Source organism: Schistocerca cancellata, unplaced genomic scaffold (assembly GCF_023864275.1).
Source record: "Schistocerca cancellata isolate TAMUIC-IGC-003103 unplaced genomic scaffold, iqSchCanc2.1 HiC_scaffold_1114, whole genome shotgun sequence".
Classification (NCBI taxonomy): domain Eukaryota; kingdom Metazoa; phylum Arthropoda; class Insecta; order Orthoptera; family Acrididae; genus Schistocerca; species Schistocerca cancellata.
Genome location: NW_026047113.1, coordinates 1,709,167 through 1,733,452, shown reverse-complemented (window position 1 = coordinate 1,733,452; position 24,286 = coordinate 1,709,167).

Below are 24,286 nucleotides of genomic sequence, written 5' to 3'. Positions count from 1 at the left end.
ACCTAATGACGATGGATCACTCAAATTGCGTCCCGATTCAATACATCGTCCTCCAGCAGACTTGTCTCCATGGGTCTATTGCTGCCTCGGGTACCTTATGGCCGTTGTGCTGTGAGTCTAGATTATCGAATGGGATGAAAAACTGATAGTGAATTGTAACGTTCAGGGCCACCTAATGACGATGGATCACTCTAATTGCGTCCCGATTCAATACATCGTCCTCCAGCTGACTTGTCTCCATGGGTCTATTGGTTCCTCAGGCACCTTATGGCAGTCCTGCTGTGACTCAAAGATTTTCGAATCGGACGAAAAACTGATAGTGAATTGTAACGTTCAGGGCCTCCTAATGACGATGGAACACTCAAATTGCGTCCCGATTCAACACATCGTCCTCCAGCAGACTTGTCTCCATGGGTCTATTGCTGCCTCGGGCACCTTATGGCCGTTCTGCTGTGAGTCAAAGATTTTCGAATCGGACGAAAAACTGATAGTGAATTGTAATGTTCAGGGCCACCTAATGACGATGGATCACTCAAATTGCGTCCCGATTCAATACATCGTCCTCCAGCAGACTTGACTCCATGGGTCTATTGCTGCCTCGGGCACCTTATGGCCGTTCTGCTGTGAATCTAGATTATCCAATGGGACGAAAAACTGATAGTGAATTGTAACGTTCAGGGCCACCTAATGACGATGGATCACTCAAATTGCGTCCCGATTCAATACATCGTCCCCGGCCGACTTGTCTCCATGGGTCTATTGCTGCCTCGGGCACCTTACGGCCGTTCTGCTGTGAGTCTAGATTATCGAATGGGACGAAAAACTGATAGTGAATTGTAACGTTCAGGGCCACCTAATGACGATGGATCACTCAAATTGCGTCCTGATTCAATACATCGTCCTCCAGCAGACTTGTCTCCATGGGTCGATTGCTGCCTCGGGCACCTTATGGCCGTTCTGCTGTGAGTCAAAGATTTTCGAATCGGACGAAAAACTGATAGTGATTTGTAACATTCAGAGCCACCTAATGACGATGGACCACACAAATTGAGTCCCGATTCAGTACATCGTCCACTAGCCGACTTGACTCCATGGGACTATTGCTGCCTCGGGCACCTTATGGCCGTTCTGCTGTGAGTCTAGATTATAGAATGGGATGAAAAACTGATAGTGAATTGTAACGTTCAGGGCCACCTAATGATTATGGATCACTCAAATTGCGTCCCGATTCAATACATCGTCCTCCAGCAGACTTGTCTCCATGGGTCTATTGCTGCCTCGGGCACCTTATGGCAGGCCTGCTGTGACTCAAAGATTTTCGAATCGGACGAAAAACTGATAGTGAATTGTAACTTTCAGGGCCACCTAATGACGATGGATCACTCAAATTGCGTCCCGATTCAATACTTCGTCCTCCAGCGGACTTGTCTCCATTGGTCTATTACTGCCTCGGGCACCTTATGGCCGTTCTGCTGTGAGTCAAAGATTTTCGAATCGGACGAAAAACTGATAGTGAATTGTAACGTTCAGGGTCTCCTAATGACGATGGAACACTCAAATTGCGTCCCGATTCAATACATCGTCCTCCAGCAGACTTGTCTCCATGGGTCTATTGCTGCCTCGGGCTCGTTATGGCCGTTCTGCTGTGAGTCAAAGATTTTCGAATGGGACAAAAAACTGATAGTGAATTGTAACGTTCGGGGCCTCCTAATGACGATGGATCACTCAAATTGCGTCCCGATTCAATACATCGTCCTCCAGCAGACTTGACTCCATGGGTCTATTGCTGCCTCGGGCACCTTATGGCCGTTCTGCTGTGAATCTAGATGATCCAATGGGACGAAAAACTGATAGTGAATTGTAACGTTCAGGGCCTCCTAATGACGATGGATCACTCAAATTGCGTCCCGATTCAATACATCGTCCTCCAGCAGACTTGTCTCCATGGGTCTATTGCTGCCTCGGGCACCTTATGGCCGTTCTGCTGTGAGTCAAAGATTTTCGAATCGGACGAAAAACTGATAGTGAATTGTAACTTTCAAGGCCACCTAATGACGATGGATCTCTCAAATTGCGTCCCGATTCAATACATCGTCCTCCAGCCGACTTGACTCCATGGGTCTAGTGCTGCCTCGGGCACCTTATGGCCGTTCTGCTGTGAGTCTAGATTATCGAATGGGACGAAAAACTGATAGTGAATTGTAACGTTCAGGGCCTCCTAATGACGATGGATCACTTAAATTGCGTCCCGATTCAATACATCGTCTTCCAGCCGACTTGACTCCATGGGTCTATTGCAGCCTCGGGCACCTTATGGCCGTTCTGCTGTGAGTCTAGATTATCGAATGGGACGAAAAACTGATAGTGAATTGTAACGTTCAGGGCCTCCTAATGACGATGGATCACTCAAATTGCGTCCCGATTCAATAAATCGTCCTCCAGCAGACTTGTCTCCATGGGTCGATTGCTGCCTCGGGCACCTAATGGCCGTTCTGCTGTGAGTCAAAGATTTTCGAATCGGACGAAAAACTGATAGTGAATTGTAACATTCAGGGCCACCTAATGACGATGGACCACGCAAAGTGCGTCCCGATTCAATACATCGTCCTCCAGCCGAGTTGACTCCATGGGTCTATTGCTGCCTCGGGCACCTTATGGCCGTTCTGCTGTGAATCTAGATTATCGAATGGGACGAAAAACTAATAGTGAATTGTAACGTTCAGTGCCACCTAATGACGGTGGATCACTCAAATTGCGTCCCGATTCAATACATCGTCCCCAGCCGACTTGACTCCATGGGACTATTGCTGCCTCGGGCACCTTATGGCCGTTCTGCTGTGAGTCAAAGATTTTCGAATCGGACGAAAAACTGATAGTGAATTGTAACTTTCAGCGCAACCTAATGACGATGGATCACTCAAATTGCGTCCCGATTCAATACATCGTCCACCAGCCGACTTGTCTCCATGGGTCTATTGCTGCGTCTGGCACCTTATGGCCGTTCTGCTGTGAGTCAAAGAGTTTCGAATCGGACGAAAAACTGATAGTAAATTGGAACGTTCAGGGCCTCTAATGACGATGGAACACTCAAATTGCGTCCCGATTCAATACTTCGTCATCCAGCGGACTTGTCTCCATTGGTCTATTACTGCCTCGGGCACCTTATGGCCGTTCTGCTGTGAGTCAAAGACTTTCGAATCGGACGAAAAACTGATAGTGAATTGTAACATTCAGGGTCACCTAATGACGATGGATCACTCAAATTGCGTCCCGATTCAATACTTCGTCCTCCAGCGGACTTGTCTCCATTGGTCTATTACTGCCTCGGGCACCTTATGGCCGTTCTGCTGTGAGTCAAAGACTTTCGAATTGGACGAAAAACTGATAGTGAATTGTAACATTCAGGGCCACCTAATGACGATGGAACACGCAAATTGCGTCCCGATTCGATACATCGTCCTCCAGCCGAGTTGACTCCATGGGTCTATTGCTACCTCGGGCACCTTATGGCCGTTCTGCTGTGAATCTAGATTATCGAATGGGACGAAAATCTGGTAGTGAATTGTAACGTTCAGGGCCACCTAATGACGATGGATCACTCAAATTGCGTCCCGATTCAATACATCGTTCTCCAGCCGACTTGCCTCCATGGGTCTATTGCTGCCTCGGGCACCTTATGGCCGTTCTGCTGTGAGTCTAGATTATCGAATGGGACGAAAAACTGATAGTTAATTGTAACTTTCAGGGCCACCTAATGACGATGGATCACTCAAATTGCGTCCCGATTCAAAACATCGTCCTCCAGCAGACTTGTCTCCATGGGTCGATTGCTGCCTCGGGCACCTTATGGTCGTTCTGCTGTGAGTCAAAGATTTTCGAATCGGACGAAAAACCCGATAGTGATTTGTAACATTCAGGGCCACCTAATGACGATGGACCACACAAATTGCGTCCCGATTCAATACATCGTCCACTAGCCGACTTGACTCCATGGGACTATTGCTGCCTCGGGCACCTTATGGCCGTTCTGCTGTGAGTCTAGATTATCGAATGGGATGAAAAACTGATAGCGAATTGTAACGTTCAGGGCCACCTAATGACGATGGATCACTCATATTGCGTCCCGATTCAATACATCGTCCTCCAGCAGACTTGTCTCCATGGGTCTATTGCTGCCTCGGGTACCTTATGGCCGTTCTGCTGTGAGTCTAGATTATCGAATGGGATGAAAAACTGATAGTGAATTGTAACGTTCAGGGCCACCTAATGACGATCGATCACTCAAATTGCGTCCCGATTCAATACATCGTCCTCCAGCAGACTTGTCTCCATGGGTCTATTGGTTCCTCGGGCACCTTATGGCAGTCCTGCTGTGACTCAAAGATTTTCGAATCGGACGAAAAACTGATAGTGAATTGTAACGTTCAGGACCTCCTAATGACGATGGAACACTCAAATTGCGTCCCGATTCAATACATCGTCCTCCAGCAGACTTGTCTCCATGGGTCTATTGCTGCCTCGGGCACCTTATGGCCGTTCTGCTGTGAGTCAAAGATTTTCGAATCGGACGAAAAACTGATAGTGAATTGTAACGTTCAGGGCCTCCTAATGACGATGGATCACTCAAATTGCGTCCCGATTCAATACATCGTCCTCCAGCCGACTTGACTCCATGGGTCGAATTGCTGCCTCGGGCACCTTATGGCCGTTCTGCTGTGAGTCTAGATTATCGAATGGGACAAAAAACTGATAGTGAATTGTAACGTTCAGGGCCTCCTAATGACGATGGATCACTCAAATTGCGTCCCGATTCAATACATCGTCCCCGGCCGACTTGTCTCCATGGATCTATTGCTGCCTCGGGCACCTTACGGCCGTTCTGCTGTGAGTCTAGATTATCGAATGGGACGAAAAACTGATAGTGAATTGTAACGTTCAGGGACACCTAATGACGATGGATCACTCAAATTGCGTCCTGATTCAATACATCGTCCTCCAGCAGACTTGTCTCCATGGGTCGATTGCTGCCTCGGGCACCTTATGGCCGTTCTGCTGTGAGTCAAAGATTTTCGAATCGGACGAAAAACTGATAGTGATTTGTAACATTCAGGGCCACCTAATGACGATGGACCACACAAATTGAGTCCCGATTCAGTACATCGTCCACTAGCCGACTTGACTCCATGGGACAATTGCTGCCTTGGGCACCTTATGGCCGTTCTGCTGTGAGTCTAGATTATAGAATGGGATGAAAAACTGATAGTGAATTGTAACGTTCAGGGCCACCTAATGACGATGGATCACTCAAATTGCGTCCCGATTCAATACATCGTCCTCCAGCAGACTTGTCTCCATGGGTCTATTGCTGCCTCGGGCACCTTATGGCAGGCCTGCTGTGACTCAAAGATTTTCGAATCGGACGAAAAACTGATAGTGAATTGTAACGTTCAGGGCCTCCTAATGACGATGGAACACTCAAATTGCGTCCCGATTCAATACATCGTCCTCCAGCAGACTTGTCTCCATGCGTCTATTGCTGTCTCGGGCACCTTATGGCCGTTCTGCTGTGAGTCAAAGGTTTTCGAATCGGACGAAAAACTGATAGTGAATTGTAACGTTCAGGGCCACCTGATGACGATGGATCACTCAAATTGCGTCCCGATTCAATACATCGTCCTCCAGCCGACTTGACTCCATGGGTCGAATTGCTGCCTCGGGCACCTTATGGCCGTTCTGCTGTGAGTCTAGATTATCGAATGGGACAAAGAACTGATAGTGAATTGTAACGTTCAGGGCCTCCTAATGACGATGGATCACTCAAATTGCGTCCCGATTCAATACATCGTCCTCCAGCAGACTTGTCTCCATGGGTCTATTGCTGCCTCGGGCACCTTATGGCCGTTCTGCTGTGAGTCAAAGATTTTCGAATCGGACGAAAAACTGATAGTGAATTGTAACTTTCAGGGCCACCTAATGACGATGGATCACTCAAATTGCGTCCCGATTCAATACTTCGTCCTCCAGCGGACTTGTCTCCATTGGTCTATTACTGCCTCGGGCACCTTATGGCCGTTCTGCTGTGAGTCAAAGACTTTCGAATCGGACGAAAAACTGATAGTGAATTGTAACATTCAGGGCCACCTAATGACGATGGAACACGCAAATTGCGTCCCGATTCGATACATCGTCCTCCAGCCGAGTTGTCTCCATGGGTCTATTGCTGCCTCGGGCACCTTATGGCCGTTCTGCTGTGAATCTAGATTATCGAATGGGACGAAAAACTGATAGTGAATTGTAACGTTCAGGGCCACCTAATGATGATGGATCACTCAAATTGCGTCCCGATTCAATACATCGTTCTCCAGCCGACTTGTCTCCATGGGTCTATTGCTGCCTCGGGCACCTTATGGCCGTTCTGCTGTGAGTCTAGATTATCGAATGGGACGAAAAACTGATAGTGAATTGTAACTTTCAGGGCCACCTAATGACGATGGATCACTCAAATTGCGTCCCGATTCAATACATCGTCCTCCAGCAGACTTGTCTCCATGGGTCGATTGCTGCCTCGGGCACCTTATGGTCGTTCTGCTGTGAGTCAAAGATTTTCGAATCGGACGAAAAACCTGATAATGATTTGTAACATTCAGGGCCACCTAATGACGATGGACCACACAAATTGCGTCCCGATTCAATACATCGTCCACTAGCCGACTTGACTCCATGGGACTATTGCTGCCTCGGGCACCTTATGGCCGTTCTGCTGTGAGTCTAGATTATCGAATGGGATGAAAAACTGATAGTGAATTGTAACGTTCAGGGCCACCTAATGACGATGGATCACTCAAATTGCGTCCCGATTCAATACATCGTCCTCCAGCAGACTTGTCTCCATGGGTCTATTGCTGCCTAGGGCACCTTATGGCCGTTCTGCTGTGGGTCTAGATTATCGAATGGGATGAAAAACTGATAGTGAATTGTAACGTTCAGGGCCACCTAATGACGATGGATCACTCAAATTGCGTCCCGATTCAATACATCGTCCTCCAGCAGACTTGTCTCCATGGGTCTATTGCTGCCTCGGGCACCTTATGGCAGTCCTGCTGTGACTCAAAGATTTTCGAATGGGACAAAAAACTGATAGTGAATTGTCACGTTCGGGGCCTCCTAATGACGATGGATCACTCAAATTGCGTCCCGATTCAATACATCGTCCTCCAGCAGACTTGACTCCATGGGTCTATTGCTGCCTCGGGCACCTTATGGCCGTTCTGCTGTGAATCTAGATTATCCAATGGGACGAAAAACTGATAGTGAATTGTAACGTTCAGGGCCACCTAATGACGATGGATCACTCAAATTGCGTCCCGATTCAATACATCGTCCCCAGCAGACTTGTCTCCATGGGTCTATTGCTGCCTCGGGCACCTTATGGCAGTCCTGCTGTGACTCAAAGATTTTCGAATGGGACAAAAAACTGATAGTGAATTGTCACGTTCGGGGCCTCCTAATGACGATGGATCACTCAAATTGCGTCCCGATTCAATACATCGTCCTCCAGCAGACTTGACTCCATGGGTCTATTGCTGCCTCGGGCACCTTATGGCCGTTCTGCTGTGAATCTAGATTATCCAATGGGACGAAAAACTGATAGTGAATTGTAACGTTCAGGGCCACCTAATGACGATGGATCACTCAAATTGCGTCCCGATTCAATACATCGTCCCCAGCCGACTTGTCTCCATGGGTCTATTGCTGCCTCGGGCACCTTATGGCCGTTCTGCTGTGAGTCTAGATTATCGAATGGGACAAAAAACTGATAGTGAATTGTAACGTTCAGGGCCTCCTAATGACGATGGATCACTCAAATTGCGTCCCGATTCAATACATCGTCCTCCAGCAGACTTGTCTCCATGGGTCTATTGCTGCCTCGGGCACCTTATGGCCGTTCTGCTGTGAGTCAAAGATTTTCGAATCGGATGAAAAACTGATAGTGAATTGTAACGTTCAGGGCCACCTAATGACGATGGATCACTCAAATTGCGTCCCGATTCAATACATCGTCCTCCAGCAGACTTGTCTCCATGGGTCTATTGCTGCCTCGGGCACCTTATGGCAGTCCTGCTGTGACTCAAAGATTTTCGAATGGGACAAAAAACTGATAGTGAATTGTCACGTTCGGGGCCTCCTAATGACGATGGATCACTCAAATTGCGTCCCGATTCAATACTTCGTCCTCCAGCGGACTTGTCTCCATTGGTCTATTACTGCCTCGGGCACCTTATGGCCGTTCTGCTGTGAGTCAAAGACTTTCGAATCGGACGAAAAACTGATAGTGAATTGTAACATTCAGGGCCACCTAATGACGATGGAACACGCAAATTGCGTCCCGATTCGATACATCGTCCTCCAGCCGAGTTGACTCCATGGGTCTATTGCTGCCTCGGGCACCTTATGGCCGTTCTGCTGTGAATCTAGATTATCGAATGGGACGAAAAACTGATAGTGAATTGTAACGTTCAGGGCCACCTAATGATGATGGATCACTCAAATTGCGTCCCGATTCAATACATCGTTCTCCAGCCGACTTGTCTCCATGGGTCTATTGCTGCCTCGGGCACCTTATGGCCGTTCTGCTGTGAGTCTAGATTATCGAATGGGACGAAAAACTGATAGTGAATTGTAACTTTCAGGGCCACCTAATGACGATGGATCACTCAAATTGCGTCCCGATTCAATACATCGTCCTCCAGCAGACTTGTCTCCATGGGTCGATTGCTGCCTCGGGCACCATATGGTCGTTCTGCTGTGAGTCAAAGATTTTCGAATCGGACGAAAAACCTGATAATGATTTGTAACATTCAGGGCCACCTAATGACGATGGACCACACAAATTGCGTCCCGATTCAATACATCGTCCACTAGCCGACTTGACTCCATGGGACTATTGCTGCCTCGGGCACCTTATGGCCGTTCTGCTGTGAGTCTAGATTATCGAATGGGATGAAAAACTGATAGTGAATTGTAACGTTCAGGGCCACCTAATGACGATGGATCACTCAAATTGCGTCCCGATTCAATACATCGTCCTCCAGCAGACTTGTCTCCATGGGTCTATTGCTGCCTAGGGCACCTTATGGCCGTTCTGCTGTGGGTCTAGATTATCGAATGGGATGAAAAACTGATAGTGAATTGTAACGTTCAGGGCCACCTAATGACGATGGATCACTCAAATTGCGTCCCGATTCAATACATCGTCCTCCAGCAGACTTGTCTCCATGGGTCTATTGCTGCCTCGGGCACCTTATGGCAGTCCTGCTGTGACTCAAAGATTTTCGAATGGGACAAAAAACTGATAGTGAATTGTCACGTTCGGGGCCTCCTAATGACGATGGATCACTCAAATTGCGTCCCGATTCAATACATCGTCCCCAGCCGACTTGTCTCCATGGGTCTATTGCTGCCTCGGGCACCTTATGGCCGTTCTGCTGTGAGTCTAGATTATCGAATGGGACAAAAAACTGATAGTGAATTGTAACGTTCAGGGCCTCCTAATGACGATGGATCACTCAAATTGCGTCCCGATTCAATACATCGTCCTCCAGCAGACTTGTCTCCATGGGTCTATTGCTGCCTCGGGCACCTTATGGCCGTTCTGTTGTGAGTCAAAGATTTTCGAATCGGACGAAAAACTGATAGTGAATTGTAACTTTCAGGGCCACCTAATGACGATGGATCACTCAAATTGCGTCCCGATTCAATACTTCGTCCTCCAGCGGACTTGACTCCATTGGTCTATTACTGCCTCGGGCACCTTATGGCCGTTCTGCTGTGAGTCAAAGACTTTCGAATCGGACGAAAAACTGATAGTGAATTGTAACATTCAGGGCCACCTAATGACGATGGAACACGCAAATTGCGTCCCGATTCGATACATCGTCCTCCAGCCGAGTTGACTCCATGGGTCTATTGCTGCCTCGGGCACCTTATGGCCGTTCTGCTGTGAATCTAGATTATCGAATGGGACGAAAAACTGATAGTGAATTGTAACGTTCAGGGCCGCCTAATGATGATGGATCACTCAAATTGCGTCCCGATTCAATACATCGTTCTCCAGCCGACTTGTCTCCATGGGTCTATTGCTGCCTCGGGCACCTTATGGCCGTTCTGCTGTGAGTCTAGATTATCGAATGGGACGAAAAACTGATAGTGAATTGTAACTTTCAGGGCCACCTAATGACGATGGATCACTCAAATTGCGTCCCGATTCAATACATCGTCCTCCAGCAGACTTGTCTCCATGGGTCGATTGCTGCCTCGGGCACCATATGGTCGTTCTGCTGTGAGTCAAAGATTTTCGAATCGGACGAAAAACCTGATAATGATTTGTAACATTCAGGGCCACCTAATGACGATGGACCACACAAATTGCGTCCCGATTCAATACATCGTCCACTAGCCGACTTGACTCCATGGGACTATTGCTGCCTCGGGCACCTTATGGCCGTTCTGCTGTGAGTCTAGATTATCGAATGGGATGAAAAACTGATAGTGAATTGTAACGTTCAGGGCCACCTAATGACGATGGATCACTCAAATTGCGTCCCGATTCAATACATCGTCCTCCAGCAGACTTGTCTCCATGGGTCTATTGCTGCCTAGGGCACCTTATGGCCGTTCTGCTGTGGGTCTAGATTATCGAATGGGATGAAAAACTGATAGTGAATTGTAACGTTCAGGGCCACCTAATGACGATGGATCACTCAAATTGCGTCCCGATTCAATACATCGTCCTCCAGCAGACTTGTCTCCATGGGTCTATTGCTGCCTCGGGCACCTTATGGCAGTCCTGCTGTGACTCAAAGATTTTCGAATGGGACAAAAAACTGATAGTGAATTGTCACGTTCGGGGCCTCCTAATGACGATGGATCACTCAAATTGCGTCCCGATTCAATACATCGTCCTCCAGCAGACTTGACTCCATGGGTCTATTGCTGCCTCGGGCACCTTATGGCCGTTCTGCTGTGAATCTAGATTATCCAATGGGACGAAAAACTGATAGTGAATTGTAACGTTCAGGGCCACCTAATGACGATGGATCACTCAAATTGCGTCCCGATTCAATACATCGTCCCCAGCCGACTTGTCTCCATGGGTCTATTGCTGCCTCGGGCACCTTATGGCCGTTTTGCTGTGAGTCTAGATTATCGAATGGGACGAAAAACTGATAGTGAATTGTAACGTTCAGGGCCACCTAATGACGATGGATCACTCAAATTGCGTCCCAATTCAATACATCGTCCTCCAGCAGACTTGTCTCCATGGGTCTATTGCTGCCTCGGGCACCTTATGGCAGGCCTGCTGTGACTCAAAGATTTTCGAATCCGACGAAAAACTGATAGTGAATTGTAACGTCCAGGGCCTCCTAATGACGATGGAACACTCAAATTGCGTCCCGATTCAATACATCGTCCTCCAGCAGACTTGTCTCCATGGGTCTATTGCTGCCTCGGGCACCTTATGGCCGTTCTGCTGTGAGTCAAAGATTTTCGAATCGGACGAAAAACTGATAGTGAATTGTAACTTTCAGGGCCACCTAATGACGATGGATCACTCAAATTGCGTCCCGATTCAATACTTCGTTCTCCAGCGGACTTGTCTCCATTGGTCTATTACTGCCTCGGGCACCTTATGGCCGTTCTGCTGTGAGTCAAAGACTTTCGAATCGGACGAAAAACTGATAGTGAATTGTAACATTCAGGGCCACCTAATGACGATGGAACACGCAAATTGCGTCCCGATTCGATACATCGTCCTCCAGCCGAGTTGACTCCATGGGTCTATTGCTGCCTCGGGCACCTTATGGCCGTTCTGCTGTGAATCTAGATTATCGAATGGGACGAAAAACTGATAGTGAATTGTAACGTTCAGGGCCACCTAATGATGATGGATCACTCAAATTGCGTCCCGATTCAATACATCGTTCTCCAGCCGACTTGTCTCCATGGGTCTATTGCTGCCTCGGGCACCTTATGGCCGTTCTGCTGTGAGTCTAGATTATCGAATGGGACGAAAAACTGATAGTGAATTGTAACTTTCAGGGCCACCTAATGACGATGGATCACTCAAATTGCGTCCCGATTCAATACATCGTCCTCCAGCAGACTTGTCTCCATGGGTCGATTGCTGCCTCGGGCACCTTATGGTCGTTCTGCTGTGAGTCAAAGATTTTCGAATCGGACGAAAAACCTGATAATGATTTGTAACATTCAGGGCCACCTAATGACGATGGACCACACAAATTGCGTCCCGATTCAATACATCGTCCACTAGCCGACTTGACTCCATGGGACTATTGCTGCCTCGGGCACCTTATGGCCGTTCTGCTGTGAGTCTAGATTATCGAATGGGATGAAAAACTGATAGTGAATTGTAACGTTCAGGGCCACCTAATGCCGATGGATCACTTAAATTGCGTCCCGATTCAATACATCGTCCTCCAGCAGACTTGTCTCCATGGGTCTATTGCTGCCTAGGGCACCTTATGGCCGTTCTGCTGTGGGTCTAGATTATCGAATGGGATGTAAAACTGATAGTGAATTGTAACGTTCAGGGCCACCTAATGACGATGGATCACTCAAATTGCGTCCCGATTCAATACATCGCCCTCCAGCAGACTTGTCTCCATGGGTCTATTGCTGCCTCGGGCACCTTATGGCAGTCCTGCTGTGACTCAAGGATTTTCGAATGGGACAAAAAACTGATAGTGAATTGTCACGTTCGGGGCCTCCTAATGACGATGGATCACTCAAATTGCGTCCCGATTCAATACATCGTCCTCCAGCAGACTTGACTCCATGGGTCTATTGCTGCCTCGGGCACCTTATGGCCGTTCTGCTGTGAATCTAGATTATCCAATGGGACGAAAAACTGATAGTGAATTGTAACGTTCAGGGCCACCTAATGACGATGGATCACTCAAATTGCGTCCCGATTCAATACATCGTCCCCAGCCGACTTGTCTCCATGGGTCTATTGCTGCCTCGGGCACCTTATGGCCGTTCTGCTGTGAGTCTAGATTATCGAATGGGACGAAAAACAGATAGTGAATTGTAACGTTCAGGGCCACCTAATGACGATGGATCACTCAAATTGCGTCCCGATTCAATACATCGTCCTCCAGCAGACTTGTCTCCATGGGTCTATTGCTGCCTCGGGCACCTTATGGCAGGCCTGCTGTGACTCAAAGATTTTCGAATCCGACGAAAAACTGATAGTGAATTGTAACGTTCAGGGCCTCCTAATGACGATGGAACACTCAAATTGCGTCCCGATTCAATACATCGTCCTCCAGCAGACTTGTCTCCATGCGTCTATTGCTGTCTCGTGCACCATATGGCCGTTCTGCTGTGAGTCAAAGATTTTCGAATCGGACGAAAAACTGATAGTGAATTGTAACGTTCAGGGCCTCCTAATGACGATGGATCACTCAAATTGCGTCCCGATTCAATACATCGTCCTCCAGCCGACTTGACTCCATGGGTCGAATTGCTGCCTCGGGCACCTTATGGCCGTTCTGCTGTGAGTCTAGATTATCGAATGGGACAAAAAACTGATAGTGAATTGTAACGTTCAGGGCCTCCTAATGACGATGGATCACTCAAATTGCGTCCCGATTCAATACATCGTCCTCCAGCAGACTTGTCTCCATGGGTCTATTGCTGCCTCGGGCACCTTATGTCCGTTCTGCTGTGAGTCAAAGATTTTCGAATCGGACGAAAAACTGATAGTGAATTGTAACTTTCAGGGCCACCTAATGACGATGGATCTCTCAAATTGCGTCCCGATTCAATACATCGTCCTCCAGCCGACTTGACTCCATGGGTCTATTGCTGCCTCGGGCACCTTATGGCCGTTCTGCTGTGAGTATAGATTATCGAATGGGACGAAAAACTGATAGTGAATTGTAACGTTCAGGGCCTCCTAATGACGATGGATCACTCAAATTGCGTCCCGATTCAATACATCGTCCTCCAGCAGACTTGTCTCCATGGGTCGATTGCTGCTCGGGCACCTAATGGCCGTTCTGCTGTGAGTCAAAGACTTTCGAATCGGACGAAAAACTGATAGTGAATTGTAACATTCAGGGCCACCTAATGACGATGGAACACGCAAATTGCGTCCCGATTCGATACATCGTCCTCCAGCCGAGTTGACTCCATGGGTCTATTGCTGCCTCGGGCACCTTATGGCCGTTCTGCTGTGAATCTAGGTTATCGAATGGGACGAAAAACTGATAGTGAATTGTAACGTTCAGGGCCACCTAATGACGATGGATCACTCAAATTGCGTCCCGATTCAATACATCGTTCTCCAGCCGACTTGTCTCCATGGGTCTATTGCTGCCTCGGGCACCTTATGGCCGTTCTGCTGTGAGTCTAGATTATCGAATGGGACGAAAAACTGATAGTGAATTGTAACTTTCAGGGCCACCTAATGACGATGGATCACTCAAATTGCGTCAAGATTCAATACATCGTCCTCCAGCAGACTTGTCTCCATGGGTCGATTGCTGCCTCGGGCACCTTATGGTCGTTCTGCTGTGAGTCAAAGATTTTCGAATCGGACGAAAAACCTGATAATGATTTGTAACATTCAGGGCCACCTAATGACGATGGATCACTCAAATTGCGTCCCGATTCAATACATCGTCCTCCAGCAGACTTGTCTCAATGGGTCTATTGCTGCCTCGGGCACCTTATGGCCGTTCTGCTGTGGGTCTAGATTATCGAATGGGATGTAAAACTGATAGTGAATTGTAACGTTCAGGGCCACCTAATGACGATGGATCACTCAAATTGCGTCCCGATTCAATACATCGCCCTCCAGCAGACTTGTCTCCATGGGTCTATTGCTGCCTCGGGCACCTTATGGCAGTCCTGCTGTGACTCAAAGATTTTCGAATGGGACAAAAAACTGATAGTGAATTGTCACGTTCGGGGCCTCCTAATGACGATGGATCACTCAAATTGCGTCCCGATTCAATACATCGTCCTCCAGCAGACTTGACTCCATGGGTCTATTGCTGCCTCGGGCACCTTATGGCCGTTCTGCTGTGAATCTAGATTATCCAATGGGACGAAAAACTGATAGTGAATTGTAACGTTCAGGGCCACCTAATGACGATGGATCACTCAAATTGCGTCCCGATTCAATACATCGTCCCCAGCCGATTTGTCTCCATGGGTCTATTGCTGCCTCGGGCACCTTATGGCAGGCCTGCTGTGACTCAAAGATTTTCGAATCCGACGAAAAACTGATAGTGAATTGTAACGTTCAGGGCCTCCTAATGACGATGGAACACTCAAATTGCGTCCCGATTCAATACATCGTTCTCCAGCAGACTTGTCTCCATGCGTCTATTGCTGTCTCGTGCACCTTATGGCCGTTCTGATGTGAGTCAAAGATTTTCGAATCGGGCGAAAAACTGATAGTGAATTGTAACGTTCAGGGCCTCCTAATGACGATGGATCACTCAAATTGCGTCCCGATTCAATACATCGTCCTCCAGCCGACTTGACTCCATGGGTCGAATTGCTGCCTCGGGCACCTTATGGCCGTTCTGCTGTGAGTCTAGATTATCGAATGGGACAAAAAACTGATAGTGAATTGTAACGTTCAGGGCCTTCTAATGACGATGGATCACTCAAATTGCGTCCCGATTCAATACATCGTCCTCCAGCAGACTTGTCTCCATGGGTCTATTGCTGCCTCGGGCACCTTATGTCCGTTCTGCTGTGAGTCAAAGATTTTCGAATCGGACGAAAAACTGATAGTGAATTGTAACTCTCAGGGCCACCTAATGACGATGGATCTCTCAAATTGCGTCCCGATTCAATACATCGTCCTCCAGCAGACTTGTCTCCATGGGTCGATTGCTGCCTCGGGCACCTAATGGCCGTTCTGCTGTGAGTCAAAGATTTTCGAATCGGACGAAAAACTGATAGTGAATTGTAACATTCAGGGCCACCTAATGACGATGGACCACGCAAAGTGCGTCCCGATTCAATACATCGTCCTCCAGCCGAGTTGACTCCATGGGTCTATTGCTGCCTCGGGCACCTTATGGCCGTTCTGCTGTGAGTCTAGATTATAGAATGGGATGAAAAACTGATAGTGAATTGTAACGTTCAGGGCCACCTAATGACGATGGATCACTCAAATTGCGTCCCGATTCAATACATCGTCCTCCAGCCGACTTGACTCCATGGGGCTATTGCTGCCTCGGGCACCTTATGGCCGTTCTGCTGTGAATCTAGATTATCGAATGGGACGAAAAACTGATAGTGAATTGTAACGTTCAGGGCCACCTAATGACGATGGATCACTCAAATTGCGTCCCGATTCAATACATCGTTCTCCAGCCGACTTGTCTCCATGGGTCTATTGCTGCCTCGGGCACCTTATGGCTTTTCTGCTGTGAGTCTAGATTATCGAATGGGACGAAAAACTGATAGTGAATTGTAACGTTCAGGGCCACCTAATGACGATGGATCACTCAAATTGCGTCCCGATTCAATACATCGTCCTCCAGCAGACTTGTCTCCATGGGTCTATTGCTGCCTCGGGCACCTTATGGCAGGCCTGCTGTGACTCAAAGATTTTCGAATCCGACGAAAAACTGATAGTGAATTGTAACGTTCAGGGCCTCCTAATGACGATGGAACACTCAAATTGCGTCCCGATTCAATACATCGTCCTCCAGCAGACTTGTCTCCATGCGTCTATTGCTGTCTCGTGCACCTTATGGCCGTTCTGCTGTGAGTCAAAGATTTTCGAATCGGACGAAAAACTGATAGTGAATTGTAACGTTCAGGGCCTCCTAATGACGATGGATCACTCAAATTGCGTCCCGATTCAATACATCGTCCTCCAGCCGACTTGACTCCATGGGTCGAATTGCTGCCTCGGGCACCTTATGGCCGTTCTGCTGTGAGTCTAGATTATCGAATGGGACAAAAAACTGATAGTGAATTGTAACGTTCAGGGCCTCCTAATGACGATGGATCTCTCAAATTGCGTCCCGATTCAATACATCGTCCTCCAGCCGACTTGACTCCATGGGTCTATTGCTGCCTCGGGCACCTTATGGCCGTTCTGCTGTGAGTATAGATTATCGAATGGGACGAAAAACTGATAGTGAATTGTAACGTTCAGGGCCTCCTAATGACGATGGATCACTCAAATTGCGTCCCGATTCAATACATCGTCCTCCAGCAGACTTGTCTCCATGGGTCGATTGCTGCTCGGGCACCTAATGGCCGTTCTGCTGTGAGTCAAAGACTTTCGAATCGGACGAAAAACTGATAGTGAATTGTAACATTCAGGGCAACCTAATGACGATGGAACACGCAAATTGCGTCCAGATTCGATACATCGTCCTCCAGCCGAGTTGACTCCATGGGTCTATTGCTGCCTCGGGCACCTTATGGCCGTTCTGCTGTGAATCTAGATTATCGAATGGGACGAAAAACTGATAGTGAATTGTAACGTTCAGGGCCACCTAATGACGATGGATCACTCAAATTGCGTCCCGATTCAATACATCGTTCTCCAGCCGACTTGTCTCCATGGGTCTATTGCTGCCTCGGGCACCTTATGGCCGTTCTGCTGTGAGTCTAGATTATCGAATGGGACGAAAAACTGATAGTGAATTGTAACTTTCAGGGCCACCTAATGACGATGGATCACTCAAATTGCGTCAAGATTCAATACATCGTCCTCCAGCAGACTTGTCTCCATGGGTCGATTGCTGCCTCGGGCACCTTATGGTCGTTCTGCTGTGAGTCAAAGATTTTCGAATCGGACGAAAAACCTGATAATGATTTGTAACATTCAGGGCCACCTAATGACGATGGATCACTCAAATTGCGTCCCGATTCAATACATCGTCCTCCAGCAGACTTGTCTCCATGGGTCTATTGCTGCCTCGGGCACCTTATGGCCGTTCTGCTGTGGGTCTAGATTATCGAATGGGATGCAAACTGATAGTGAATTGTAACGTTCAGGGCCACCTAATGACGATGGATCACTCAAATTGCGTCCCGATTCAATACATCGCCCTCCAGCAGACTTGTCTCCATGGGTCTATTGCTGCCTCGGGCACCTTATGGCAGTCCTGCTGTGACTCAAAGATTTTCGAATGGGACAAAAAACTGATAGTGAATTGTCACGTTCGGGGCCTCCTAATGACGATGGATCACTCAAATTGCGTCCCGATTCAATACATCGTCCTCCAGCAGACTTGACTCCATGGGTCTATTGCTGCCTCGGGCACCTTATGGCCGTTCTGCTGTGAATCTAGATTATCCAATGGGACGAAAAACTGATAGTGAATTGTAACGTTCAGGGCCACCTAATGACGATGGATCACTCAAATTGCGTCCCGATTCAATACATCGTCCCCAGCCGACTTGTCTCCATGGGTCTATTGCTGCCTCGGGCACCTTATGGCAGGCCTGCTGTGACTCAAAGATTTTCGAATCGGACGAAAAACTGATAGTGAATTGTAACTCTCAGGGCCACCTAATGACGATGGATCTCTCAAATTGCGTCCCGATTCAATACATCGTCCTCCAGCAGACTTGTCTCCATGGGTCGATTGCTGCCTCGGGCACCTAATGGCCGTTCTGCTGTGAGTCAAAGATTTTCGAATCGGACGAAAAACTGATAGTGAATTGTAACATTCAGGGCCACCTAATGACGATGGACCACGCAAAGTGCGTCCCGATTCAATACATCGTCCTCCAGCCGAGTTGACTCCATGGGTCTATTGCTGCCTCGGGCACCTTATGGCCGTTCTGCTGTGAGTCTAGATTATAGAATGGGATGAAAAACTGATAGTGAATTGTAACGTTCAGGGCCACCTAATGACGATGGATCACTCAAATTGCGTCCCGATTCAATACATCGTCCTCCAGCCGACTTGACTCCATGGGTCTATTGCTGCCTCGGGCACCTTATGGCCGTTCTGCTGTGAATCTAGATTATCGAATGGGACGAAAAACTGATAGTGAATTGTAACGTTCAGGGCCACCTAATGACGATGGATCACTCAAATTGCGTCCCGATTCAATACATCGTTCTCCAGCCGACTTGTCTCCATGGGTCTATTGCTGCCTCGGGCACCTTATGGCTTTTCTGCTGTGAGTCTAGATTATCGAATGGGACGAAAAACTGATAGTGAATTGTAACGTTCAGGGCCACCTAATGACGATGGATCACTCAAATTGCGTCCCGATTCAATACATCGTCCTCCAGCAAACTTGTCTCCATGGGTCTATTGCTGCCTCGGGCACCTTATGGCAGGCCTGCTGTGACTCAAAGATTTTCGAATCCGACGAAAAACTGATAGTGAATTGTAACGTTCAGGGCCTCCTAATGACGATGGAACACTCAAATTGCGTCCCGATTCAATACATCGTCCTCCAGCAGACTTGTCTCCATGCGTCTATTGCTGTCTCGTGCACCTTATGGCCGTTCTGCTGTGAGTCAAAGATTTTCGAATCGGACGAAAAACTGATAGTGAATTGTAACGTTCAGGGCCTCCTAATGACGATGGATCACTCAAATTGCGTCCCGATTCAATACATCGTCCTCCAGCCGACTTGACTCCATGGGTCGAATTGCTGCCTCGGGCACCTTATGGCCGTTCTGCTGTGAGTCTAGATTATCGAATGGGACAAAAAACTGATAGTGAATTGTAACATTCAGGGCCTCCTAATGACGATGGATCACTCAAATTGCGACCCGATTCAATACATCGTCCTCCAGCAGACTTGTCTCCATGGGTCTATTGCTGCCTCGGGCACCTTATGTCCGTTCTGCTGTGAGTCAAAGATTTTCGAATCGGACGAAAAACTGATAGCGAATTGTAACTTTCAGGGCTACCTAATGACGATGGATCTCTCAAATTGCGTCCCGATTCAATACATCGTCCTCCAGCCGACTTGACTCCATGGGTCTATTGCTGCCTCGGGCACCTTATGGCCGTTCTGCTGTGAGTCTAGATTATCGAATGGGACGAAAAACTGATAGTGAATTGTAACGTTCAGGGCCTCCTAATGACGATGGATCACTCAAATTGCGTCCCGATTCAATACATCGTCCTCCAGCCGACTTGACTCCATGGGTCTATTGCAGCCTCGGGCACCTTATGGCCGTTCTGCTGTGAGTCTAGATTATCGAATGGGACGAAAAACTGATAGTGAATTGTAACGTTCAGGGCCTCCTAATGACGATGGATCACTCAAATTGCGTCCCGATTCAATACATCGTCCTCCAGCAGACTTGTCTCCATGGGTCGATTGCTGCTTCGGGCACCTAATGGCCGTTCTGCAGTGAGTCAAAGATTTTCGAATGGGACGAAAAACTGATAGTGAATTGTAACGTTCAGGGCCACCTAATGACGATGGATCACTCAAATTGCGTCCCGATTCAATACAACGTCCTCCAGCCGAGTTGACTCCATGGGTCTATTGCTGCCTCGGGCACCTTATGGCCGTTCTGCTGTGAGTCTAGATTATAGAATGGGATGAAAAACTGATAGTGAATTGTAACGTTCAGGGCCACCTAATGACGATGGATCACTCAAATTGCGTCCCGATTCAATACATCGTCCTCCAGCAGACTTGTCTCCATGGGTCTATTGCTGCCTCGGGCACCTTATGGCAGGCCTGCTGTGACTCAAAGATTTTCGAATCGGACGAAAAACTGATAGTGAATTGTAACGTTCAGGGCCTCCTAATGACGATGGAACACTCAAATTGCGTCCCGATTCAATACATCGTCCTCCAGCAGACTTGTCTCCATGCGTCTATTGCTGCCTCGGGCACCTTATGGCAGGCCTGCTGTGAGTCAAAGATTTTCGAATCGGACGAAAAAGTGATAGTGAATTGTAACGTTCAGGGCCACCTAATGACGATGGATCACTCAAATTGCGTCCCGATTCAATACAACGTCCTCCAGCCGACTTGACTCCATGGGTCTATTGCTGCCTCGGGCACCTTATGGCCGTTCTGCTGTGAGTCTAGATTATCGAATGGGACGAAAAACTGATAGTGAATTGTAACGTTCAGGGCCTCCTAATGACGATGGATCACTCAAATTGCGTCCCGATTCAATACATCGTCCTCCAGCAGACTTGTCTCCATGGGTCGATTGCTGCCTCGGGCACCTAATGGCCGTTCTGCTGTGAGTCAAAGATTTTCGAATCGGACGAAAAACTGATAGTGAATTGTAACATTCAGGGCCACCTAATGACGATGGACCACGCAAATTGCGTCCCGATTCAATACATCGTCCTCCAGCCGAGTTGACTCCATGGGTCTATTGCTGCCTCGGGCACCTTATGGCCGTTCTGCTGTGAGTCAAAGATTTTCGAATCGGACGAAAAACTGATAGTGAATTGTAACTTTCAGGGCCACCTAATGACGATGGATCACTCAAATTGCGTCCCGATTCAATACATCGTCCTCCAGCCGACATGTCTCCATGGGTCTATTGCTGCCTCGGGCACCTAGGCCGTTCTGCTGTGAGTCAAAGATTTTCGAATCGGACGAAAAACTGATAGTGAATTGTAACGTTCAGGGCCACCTAATGACGATGGATCACTCAAATTGCGTCCCGATTCAATACATCGTCCTCCAGCCGACTTGACTCCATGGGTCTATTGCTGCCTCGGGCACCTTATGGCCGTTCTGCTGTGAGTCTAGATTATCGAATGGGACAAAAAACTGATAGTGAATTGTAACGTTCGGGGCCTCCTAATGACGATGGATCACTCAAATTGCGTCCCGATTCAATACATCGTCCTCCAGCAGACTTGACTCCATGGGTCTATTGCTGCCTCGGGCACCTTATGGCCGTTCCGCTGTGAGTCTAGATTATCGAATGGGACGAAAATCTGATAGTGAATTGTAACGTTCAGGGCCACCTAATGACGATGGATCACTCAAATTGCGTCCCGATTCAATACATCGTCCCCAGCCGACTTGTCTCCATGGGTCTATTGCTGCCTCGGGCACCTTATGGCCGTTCTGCTGTGAGTCTAGATTATCGAATGGGACGAAAAACTGATAGTGAATTGTAACATTCAGGGCCACCTAATGACGATGGACCACGCAAATTGCGTGCCGATTCAATACATCGTCCTCCAGCCGAGTTGACTCCATGGGTCTATTGCTGCCTCGGGCACCTTATGGCCGTTCTGCTGTGAGTCAAAGATTTTCGAATCGGACGAAAAACTGATAGTGATTTGTAACTTTCAGGGCCACCTAATGACGATAAATCACTCAAATTGCGTCCCGATTCAATACATCGTCCTCCAGCCGACATGTCTCCATGGGTCTATTGCTGCCTCGGGCACCTAGGCCGTTCTGCTGTGAGTCAAAGATTTTCGAATCGGACGAAAAACTGATAGTGAATTGTAACGTTCAGGGCCACCTAATGACGATGGATCACTCAAATTGCGTCCGGATTCAATACATCGTCCTTCAGCCGACTTGACTCCATGGGTCTATTGCTGCCTCGGGCGCCTTATGGCCGTTCTGCTGTGAGTCTAGATTATCGAATGGGACAAAAAACTGATAGTGAATTGTAACGTTCGGGGCCTCCTAATGACGATGGATCACTCAAATTGCGTCCCGATTCAATACATCGTCCTCCAGCAGACTTGTCTCCATGGGTCTATTGCTGCCTCGGGCACCTTATGGCCGTTCTGCTGTGAATCTAGATTATCGAATGGGACGAAAAACTGATAGTGAATTGTAACGTTCAGGGCCACCTAATGACGATGGATCACTCAAATTGCGTCCCGATTCAATACATCGTCCCCAGCCGACTTGTCTCCATGGGTCTATTGCTGCCTCGGGCACCTTATGGCCGTTCTGCTGTGAGTCTAGATTATCGAATGGAACGAAAAACTGATAGTGAATTGTAACGTTCAGGGCCACCTAATGACGATGGATCACTCAAATTGCGTCCTGATTCAATACATCGTCCTCCAGCAGACTTGTCTCCATGGGTCGATTGCTGCCTCGGGCACCTTATGGCCGTTCTGCTGTGAGTCAAAGATTTTCGAATCGGACGAAAAACTGATAGTGATTTGTAACATTCAGGGCCACCTAATGACGATGGACCACACAAATTGAGTCCCGATTCAGTACATCGTCTACTAGCCGACTTGACTCCATGGGACTATTGCTGCCTCGGGCACCTTATGGCAGGCCTGCTGTGACTCAAAAATTTTCGAATCGGACGAAAAACTGATAGTGAATTGTAACGTTCAGGGCCTCCTAATGACGATGGATCACTCAAATTGCGTCCCGATTCAATACATCGTCCTCCAGCCGACTTGACTCCATGGGTCTATTGCTGCCTCGGGCACCTTATGGCCGTTCTGCTGTGAGTCTAGATTATCGAATGGGACGAAAAACTGATAGTGAATTGTAACGTTCAGGGCCTCCTAATGACGATGGATCACTCAAATTGCGTCCCGATTCAATACATCGTCCTCCAGCAGACTTGTCTCCATGGGTCGATTGCTGCCACGGGCACCTAATGGCCGTTCTGCTGTGAGTCAAAGATTTTCGAATCGGACGAAAAACTGATAGTGAATTGTAACATTCAGGGCCACCTAATGACGATGGACCACGCAAATTGCGTCCCGATTCAATACATCGTCCTCCAGCCGAGTTGACTCCATGGGTCTATTGCTGCCTCGGGCACCTTATGGCCGTTCTGCTGTGAGTCTAGATTATCGAATGGGACGAAAAACTGATAGTGACTTGTAACGTTCAGGGCCACCTAATGACGGTGGATCACTCAAATTGCGTCCCGATTCAATACATCGTCCCCAGCCGACTTGACCCCATGGGACTATTGCTGCCTCGGGCACCTTATGGCCGTTCTGCTGTGAGTCTAGATTATAGAATGGGATGAAAAACTGATAATGAATTGTAACGTTCAAAGCGACCTAATGACGATGGATCACTCAAATTGCGTCCCGATTCAATACATCGTCCTCCAGCAGACTTGTCTCCATGGGTCTAATGCTGCCTCGGGCACCTTATGGCAGGCCTGCTGTGACTCAAAGATTTTCGAATCGGACGAAAAACTGATAGTGAATTGTAACGTTCAGGGCCACCTAATGACGATGGAACACTCAAATTGCGTCCCGATTCAATACATCGTCCTCCAGCAGACTTGTCTCCATGCGTCTATTGCTGC